Source organism: Lampetra fluviatilis, chromosome 31 (assembly GCF_964198595.1).
Source record: "Lampetra fluviatilis chromosome 31, kcLamFluv1.1, whole genome shotgun sequence".
Lineage (NCBI taxonomy): Eukaryota > Metazoa > Chordata > Hyperoartia > Petromyzontiformes > Petromyzontidae > Lampetra > Lampetra fluviatilis.
Window position 1 is genome coordinate 1,672,868 of NC_136305.1, and position 9,157 is coordinate 1,682,024.

The window sequence follows — 9,157 nt, forward strand, 5'->3', positions numbered from 1 at the left end:
GGTTCAATTATCCGCCACTGTCATTGGTCGTGAGTGGGAATCGAACGCTGGTGGTCGGGTTTGTAGCGCAGCGCGCTAACCGCTGCACCACCGCTCGCTCAAACAAATCTACACAACACACACACATACACACAACACACACAACACACACACAACACATACACACAACACACACACACATACACATACACACACAACACACACACACACATACACACAACACACACAACACACACACAACACATACACACAACACACACACAACACACACACACAACACACACACAACACACACACAACACACACACAACACACACAACACACACAACACACACACACAGCCACGCACAGACAGACGGGCAGAGAGGCGCACGAGGGGGGTCGTGATGTGGCAATTATCACCACCGCCGTCGGCCGCCTTTGTCTCTTCAGTGCTGATGTTTACACGCGCCAACAGAAACTTATTTGAGGCTGAGTCGACCTGGGGGAGATCCACGGACCGGTTCTGGTATAACTCGCCACGCATGATGGATGGTTCGCCGTAAGCGGGTGTCGAACTGGGGTCGCCGGGGTCGTAGCTCAGGGCGCTAACCACTACGCCACCGCTCCCCCACAATACGCACACACACACACAAGCACACACACACAGGCAATCTTGTGTCTCCTTCACAATACGTACACACGCGCAAACACGCATGCATTTCATTACCCACTGCACACACATACGAACACACACGCACGCGCGCTTCGGCACCCTTGAATTTCATTATCCACCATGCACGGACAAAGACAAAGATCCCCCGTATAGCCTTAACAGACTCTTGGGGCAAGTGCTGTTAGCGAGCACCTATGAAGGCCGGAACGGCACACGAGGGGGTGGGGTGGCCATCAGCACGCCCGACCGCCTTTGTCTCCCTAATGGCGATGTTTACATTACGCGCACACGTACACACACATGCTGTACACATACACATCACATACACAAGTACCCATGTGCACGTACACACCCATGCACTGCTGAAACTTGATATAGTACGATACTTTACCATCCATTTTATTGCTCACCGCAACAAACACGCGTAGACGAATACGCACACAACCATGCACACACAACCGTGCACACACAACCATGCACACACAACCGTGCACACACAACCATGCACACACAACCGTGCACACACAACCGTGCACACACAACCTCAATGCTGTAAAGATTGTTGGAGAAAGTTCTGTTTGCGAGCACCTATTAAGATCAGGAGAAATACATACACACACACGCGCAAGACAAAGATTCCCTGTATAGCCTGAGCAGACTGTTGGGCAAGTGCTGTTAGCGAGCACCTATGAAGGCCGGCACGGCACACGAGGGGGTAGGTGACCAGCCCCACGCCCGGCCGCCTTTGTCTCCCCAGTGGCGATGTTCACACACCGCACCAGGTACTCGTTTGAGGTTGAGTCGACCTAGGGGAGGCCCCGGTACCGTTTCAAATAATCGTCACCGGTGTTAGCAGTGAGCGGAAATCGAACTCGGGTGGCCAGGTTCGTAGCGCAGCGCGCCAACCGCTCCCCCACCGCTCACCACTACGTACACACACACACAGAAAGACGCGCATATAGCCTGAATGTGATTCCAACCACACACAGCAGACACACAACACACGCCGTCGCCAGCCATCACCTCCCCGAAACCCGCCCATCACAACGAGGGTCCATGATGTCATCACCCATCCCGTGACCGCGACCCACACTTGTGCGTGGGTGTTAATGTTAGCGGCGGTGTAGCGGCTACGATGCGATTCCCGCTCACGGCCAACACCAGTGACGTACCTGGGCCTCTCGTAGGTCGACTCAGCCTCAAATAAGTAACTGGTGCGGTGTGTAAACATCGCGACTCGGGAGATAAAGGCGGCCGGACGTGGTGCTGGCCACTCATTCCCTCGTGTGTCGTGTCGGCCTTCATAGGTGCTCGGTAACAGCACCTGCCCCAACAGTCTGTTTAGGCTCTACTGGAGGATCTCATACCTGTCAACCCCTCACCTTATTACAGACCAATTCAGACCTTATTGGTCACCACGTGCCCTTGTAAACCTCGATGTTCATCTTACAAAGTCCCATCACAAGGGAGAAACACAAACAAATAGACAAAACAATGTTTCCCCGTATTGAAACGGCTGCACGCCGTATGGACCTGAAAACTCAATCTCCCCAGTACAAGAATACGGGGTAAAACCGTGATGGGTTCATAGGCGTGGGATCTTTGTCTTTGTATGAAGATGTATAACTGGTGGGGTCTGTGCACCCTCCAGAGACACACGTTCGACTCCCAAGTGACGCACAACAGCCGCTGGTCGGCTTTGTCGTCAGCAGTACTTGAGATACAAAGGCGGTCGGGATGGGCAGATTTCTCGTGTAATGTTCAGCTCTTAATATGCTCTCGCTCACAGCGCGTACATGCCTCTATATTTATTTTATCTTCCAAGCGCGACTTGTGTCCGTGCACGCTTAAGTAAACATTAACATTTGTTTGTCAATTCGATCATTTTTACACGATACATTTAGTTTTTGAATCTCTGACATTCATTGCAAGTGGATATTTCGGCCAGCTGAAAAATACAGTTTTGTACAAAGGTGAGTGTGTTTTAATGTCATGTGTAAGGTGGGTAATACTAGCTTGGTTATTTCAGCAACGTCTACACTGTGATGAATATGCAATAATACAGTGCAGTGTGGATTTTGACAGAATCTCAAGACGCCGCATACAGACACAGTGGCACTTTAACACGCCGCAGGCTTATTACACGCTTTTATTTAACGCACTCTGTCTGTTGTTGTTGTCATATTCTCAAATCTTGAAACTCAATTTTAACCCACTTGCCAATGTGGTATCGACTGCAAACTTGGTAAACTTACGTCATACTGATGACAATACTATATTCTATTTAAAAAAAAAGTATTTTTAAACATTCATTTTTATATGTTACGTTTAGGCTTGGGTCTAATTGTCCACGCTCAACTGACGTTGGCTGTAAATCACCACGTTCTCTTATGTTACGGCAAACTTTGCGGCCACTTCCTGGAGTCGTGGAGTTCTGCCATTACGAGTAGGGTACATTTCATTAAAGCGTGTTTAAAAAAAACGTATTTTTAAATATTACTTATTTTGGGTTAGATCGCATAAATATAAACGTGTCGTTAAACCCGCCATCATCCGACACAGCCAATCAGTAAGGGTTGTCACGTAAACAAAACGTGTCAATTCGTTACTAGTTCAGCACACCGGTTGTGTGTTGGAGAGTAAACCCACAACATTTACATTTTGAGTAGTACGACGTTTCGCGAGCAATGACTGATGCAGGTAATTACAACCAGCATCATCAGGCAACAACCAACTATGGCGAAAGTCGTACTGTGGCGGTGACGTCACCAAGCACTCGTGCCAGGCTAAGTGGACTTTGAACAACAACAAAAATCACACTTATAACGACACACACACACACCACAAAGACGTACATTCGAGCACACGCAATTTATGAGTCCACATGTCTAATACCGTGTACAGCCCATGGCTGAGTGGCTATTGCACATTCTCAGTTGGCTTAAGCATCATCGACGTGAAAATCGGTCCGCAAAGGCAATCGGCTAAATGAATGTTGTTCAACGTGTGGAGACACCATATCGGAGTTACGCTTCCGTGTGCCTCCACGTTTGGTCATCGCGGGTTGGTTCCAGTTGACTTTGCTTCAGCGCGCGAGAACACAGCAGACCAAGCAAGTCTCACGTGACGTGGCGCATTCGTCTGCCGGTATGGGGATGATGATTGACCATCGATAATACCCGATGTTTTTGCCCCAGTTTGAACCCTGACACCCACTCTTGGGAATGACGTTAGTAGATCTGTAACGTCTACTGTGAATCAGACGGCGCCTACTATCGTGGATATTATACACACAACCGCAGTTTTAACCAGGGCGGCCGCTGGGTTCGAACCGCGAACCTCTGCAACGAGCGGCGAACGCGCTCCCGTCGGTTCAATAGACCGGCTCAGATGTTACTCGCTACTGATGTCAGCCGAGTCAAACTCGTATTGCCAAATGGACGGCAGTGTGCGCTGTCAATTACTCAGCTGTATAAAGTCAACTCGTATGTACGTTGAACTTCTTTCACACCGTACGTAGCCAACCATGCTAATCGGAGGGAAAGACAACAAACGTAACAGAAAAGTCAACTTGACTTGTTTGACTCGCCGATTTTTTTTCTTTTGGAGTTGGCGGTAGCGGCGTGGTTAGAACATGAGTTCGATTCCAATTCCCGGTCACGGGTGACGTCAGTGACGAGCGATACGCGAGCGGCGATCCAGTGCCGTCCCCTTCTTAAACCAACTCGGACTGACCAGCGTGGTGAAGTATGGTCGACGAGTCCCCCATGACCGGCTACATCACGGAGGGACCGTTCATCCATCAGTGGATTGACAAAGAGTCGTTCCATGTGTGTTCTCTCACCATCCTCACCATCATCATCATCGCTTCACACACTTTGCTGTGGGCTATACATCGATTTGCTGTACTGCCCGGTCACGTGTGTAGCACGCCGTGCAGCCGTGGAGTGGCAATGTGCAGAGTTGCTCTACTGCCCTCCTGGCACGTGTCCAGTCGCTGTTTTTGTGTTTGTTGTTGCTGCTGTTGTTGTTGCTGTTGTTGTTGCTGTTGTTGTTGTTGCTGCTGCTGTTGTTGCTTTTGTTGTTGCTGCTGTTGTTGTTGTTGCTGCTGTTGTTGCTGCTGTTGTTGCTGCTGTTGTTGTTGCTGTTGTTGTTGCGCGGTGTTTTGACGAGGCGTGATCGGCTTCAAGAGACGGCACGGGGCTGACAGAACGCGAGTGCCGCGGATCACCCCTCTGCACGTGCACAACGCCGGCGTGCGTGTCTCGCTGCGTTCCTGCTGTTTCCCGTGCGCACCTATATATTCTAATTAATTGTATTGATCATGTATAGTGCAGGCTTCCCCACACTCCAATCCTCGCGACCACGCTTGCTTCGTCTCTCCGCGTTCACCGATTCACTCCCCATTCAAATCACAAATTAACTCGTTCCACGCTGCACGCGCCTGACGATTTACGCCGGCTGCGTCCCGTGTGTGCACGCGTTGGACACGCGTTGGACACGTGTACACACGGAACCCTGAGATCTCACTTTGAATCGTCTCTTATTCACACAGACAACACGCGAGGGGGTGGCCAGCACCACGCCAGGCCGCCTTTGTCTCCCTAGCGGTGATGTCAACACACCGCAGCGGGTACTAATTTGAGGCTGAGTCGACCCAGATGAAGCCCAATACAGTACCGATTCATATAATCGTCACTAATGTTGGCCGTGAACGAGAATCGATATCGGCTCCCCACAAAGACCCCCCGTATAGCCTTAACAGACTGTTGGGGCAAGTGCTGTTAGCGAGCACCTATGAAGGCCGGCACGGTACACGAGGGGGTGGGTAACCAGCACCACGCCCGGCCGCCTTTGTCTCCTTAGTGGCGATGTCAACACACCGCACCAGGTACTCATTTGAGGCTGAGTATACCTAGGGGAAGCCCAGGACCGGTTCAAATAATCGCCACTGATGTTGGCCGTGAGCGAGAATTGAACTCGGATCCACACGTGCATACGGAAATGTATGAATCATCATTCACAAAAAAAAACCACACACAAATCTCCCCCCTGCAGCCAAACAAAGTGCTATTAGCGAGCGCCTATTAAGATGAGATTCATCTGTTATATAACTACAGATACAAAGACATTCACACACTTAACACGCACGAGGGAATGCCACGGGACAGGTAAGGCGAGTTGCGTCGTGGCGGCGGATCGGATTACCAATCGCTTCGCTCCGACGCGGGGGGTTCACCAGTGACTCTCTGTATGTGAATTGAGTCAGTGCCTCTCTCTCCGTGTGTGTGTGTGCGCATTCACTCGTACATTATTTTATTTCTCCTTTTCACTCGATAGCCACTACGCGCCGCGTTCACACACGCACACTCAACAAGGACTAAGATTGTCCACCCAACCACCCACACGAGGGGGTGGGTGGCCAGCTCCACGCCCGGCCGCTTTCGCTTCCCGTGGGGCGATGTTCACGTACCGCACCAGCTACTCATTTGAAGCCGAGTCAAACTCCGGTAGGCCCGGGACCGGTTCAGATACTCGTCACCGGTGTTGGCCGTGAGCGGGAATCGAACCCGGGTCGCCAGGTTCGTAGCGCAGCGCGCTACCAACTGCGCCACCAACTGCGCCACCACTCCCCCCACACACGCGCCGGTTCGCGCTGCGCTACGAACCTGGCGACCCGAGTTCGATTCCCGCTCACGGCCAACACCGGTGACGATTATCTGAACCGGTGCTGGGTCTCCCCTAGGTCTACCCGGCCTCAAGTACCTGGTGCGGTGTGTAAACATCGCCACTCGGGAGACAAAGGCGGCCGGGCGTTGTGCTGGCAACCCACCCCCTCGTGTGTCGTTCCTGCCTTCATAGGTGCTCGCTGTTGGCACTCGCCCCACCAGTCTGTTATGACTATATGGGGAGGGGGGGGGGTCTTTGTCTTTGCTGTCGTTGTCATAACAACGTTAGAACGACGCCTTAATTTACCCCCTAAAGCCCGAGTCTCGAGACGCCCTTCCAGGGAGGCGCTGGGATGTTTTGGCCAATTCCATTCATTCACGAAAGTTTGACTTCGCGTGCGAGCAGACCAGAGAACCCGGAGGCAACCCATCACGCACCGGGGGGGAGGTGACGCTCAGTCCCGCCATCTGTGGACCCACGCGACGCAGCCTCGTGCCGACAGCACCTGGCAGGTCGTCACCTGGCAAGTCGTCACCCATCCAGGGACCAGGCTCAAACCTGCTGCGCTTAACCCGAGACGAGCTCTGACGTGTTCAGGGTGACTTGGTTGCACATTTGCGCGAATGGTATTGGTGGTGGTGGTGATGATGAGAGAGATGTAAATGATGATGATGATTGATGCTGATGATGGTAGTGGTGGTGCCAGTGGTGATGAGCTCACATCGTCACCGCGATCAAACGAGACGGGGATCTGCCGCTCAGGGAGTCCGTGACGCTCCGTTAGGAGCGACCCCCTAACCCCTTCCACCGGCTTCGTCTCCCCCAGGGACGTTCGCGGTAATTCAATTACGCGGACACGGCATCGCCCGCTCGTGTCTTCACGCTCTTGCTTCAACCTCTTGTTGTTTGCGGGTTATAGAGATATCGAGGCTTATGTTTGTGCTGCTCCAGCAAACGTTTCGCTATCGTCATCACCGGCAGCAGTGGTCTATCCACTGCTGGATGAAGGCCTCCCCAAGTCGCCGTCATCTCGCACGTGATGCGATGATCCAACTCGCTCCTGCACGCGAGCCGGTGTCGTCGCTACATCGTAGCTTTGTTCGACGAGATTTAAACAGCGCCTTAGTCCAATGCGCTTTACAACAACTACAATAGTTAAATTTCGATTTAAAGCTTCTTTCGTGACTGCAGGGATTCATCTTCTTGGTTCTTTCGGTAAAGTCACGTAGAAGGGAAACAATAAAAATAATAAAATAAAACATAATAAAATAATTCTCACGACGTTTCGGCCACAACGCAAACAGCCGTCATCAGGTGAAGACCGGGTCTGTCGGGGAGACGGCGTCTATAATAGTCTACGTGAGATGATAGTGGTCGACGTTAAGAGTGGGGTTAGAGAGTAGGTTACATCCACGCGATGATTCTTCTCTCGGACGCGTTCCCTTTCTTTATTCTGGAGGAGGAATCCGATGAGCTATAACGCTCTTTGTAACACGTCCAGGAGGGGGCGGGTCAGAAAGTTGCAACAACGAACAATACAAAGACACGAAAGGAGTGCAAATTATACGAGAGGCAAGGACATCTCTAGCACAATTAAAATAAACTATCTTCAGCCTACCAGGAAAAGCCCTCTGAGCTATTGGCTTGTTTTTCATAAGCGAACTGGCTATCAAAAACCATAGCCAAACAGTCAAGTTTCAAGTTTAATTTATTAGGTATAGCCCTGTGAGCCATGCAGCTCTTGAGTCGGGTGCAACCGCAACAAACAAAATATGAACGGAGAACATCTTAAAGCGACGACGCGCAACAGAAACATCCTGGATAAACCAGCAAATCTTCCGAAAAAAAACCCCGCTGTGTGCAAAAATCCCAGTGTGATGCAAGTCAAACAATAACAACCATACTACAATTTAGATTACCCATATGGTTTCGAAATCACCAAAATAACGCCATGAAAACAATGTGACAACAGTAATCATAGGGACAAGGTGGTGATGTCTCCACCTTGGTGCGCTCTCTAATCCGTGTGTTCTACTGTCTCTCTCGGTTGAATGTATAAATGTTTAGACAATTATTGTTTATCCCACCGCCCGTTACTAAAACGCCGACGTACATGTTGTACACACAGAGACAAAGTTCGCCCGTATAGTCTCCACAGGCTGCTGGGGCAAGTGCTTGTCAGTAAGCTGCTATGAGCGCGCACGAAGTGGTGGTGTGGCCATGCTGCCTTTGTCTCCCCACTGCTGATGTTTACACGACATACCGGATGCTCATTTTCAGGTGAATCGATCTGGGAGAGAGGCCCAGTGCCGTTCACATGTCGCTCGCCACTGATGTTCGCCGTGTCAGGAAATCAAACTCGGGCTCGACGGGTTCGTAGCAGAGCGCGCTAACGACTGAGACACACAAACTGATACAAACACATAACCCCAGTGTAGCCTTTTATACGATATTGGAGCAAGTGCTCAGACGGAGACAAAAGTCCCCCGTATAGCCTTGACAGGCTGATGGGGCAAGTACTGTTAGCGAGCGCCTATGAAGGCCGACACGGCGCACGACGAGGCCAGCACCACGCCCGGTCGCATTTGTTTCCCCAGTGGCGGTGTTTACACATCGCACAAGGTACTAATTTGAGGCTGAGTCGACTTAAGGGAGGCGTAGGACCGGTTCAGATACTCGTCATTGGTGTTGGCCGTGAGCGGGAATCGATCTGGGTCTCTACCCAGATTCGTAGTGCAGCGCGCTAACCGTTGCGCAATCGCTCAGACACACACACAAAGACAAAGATCCCCCGTATAGCCTAAACAGACTATAGGAGCAAGTGCTGTTAAT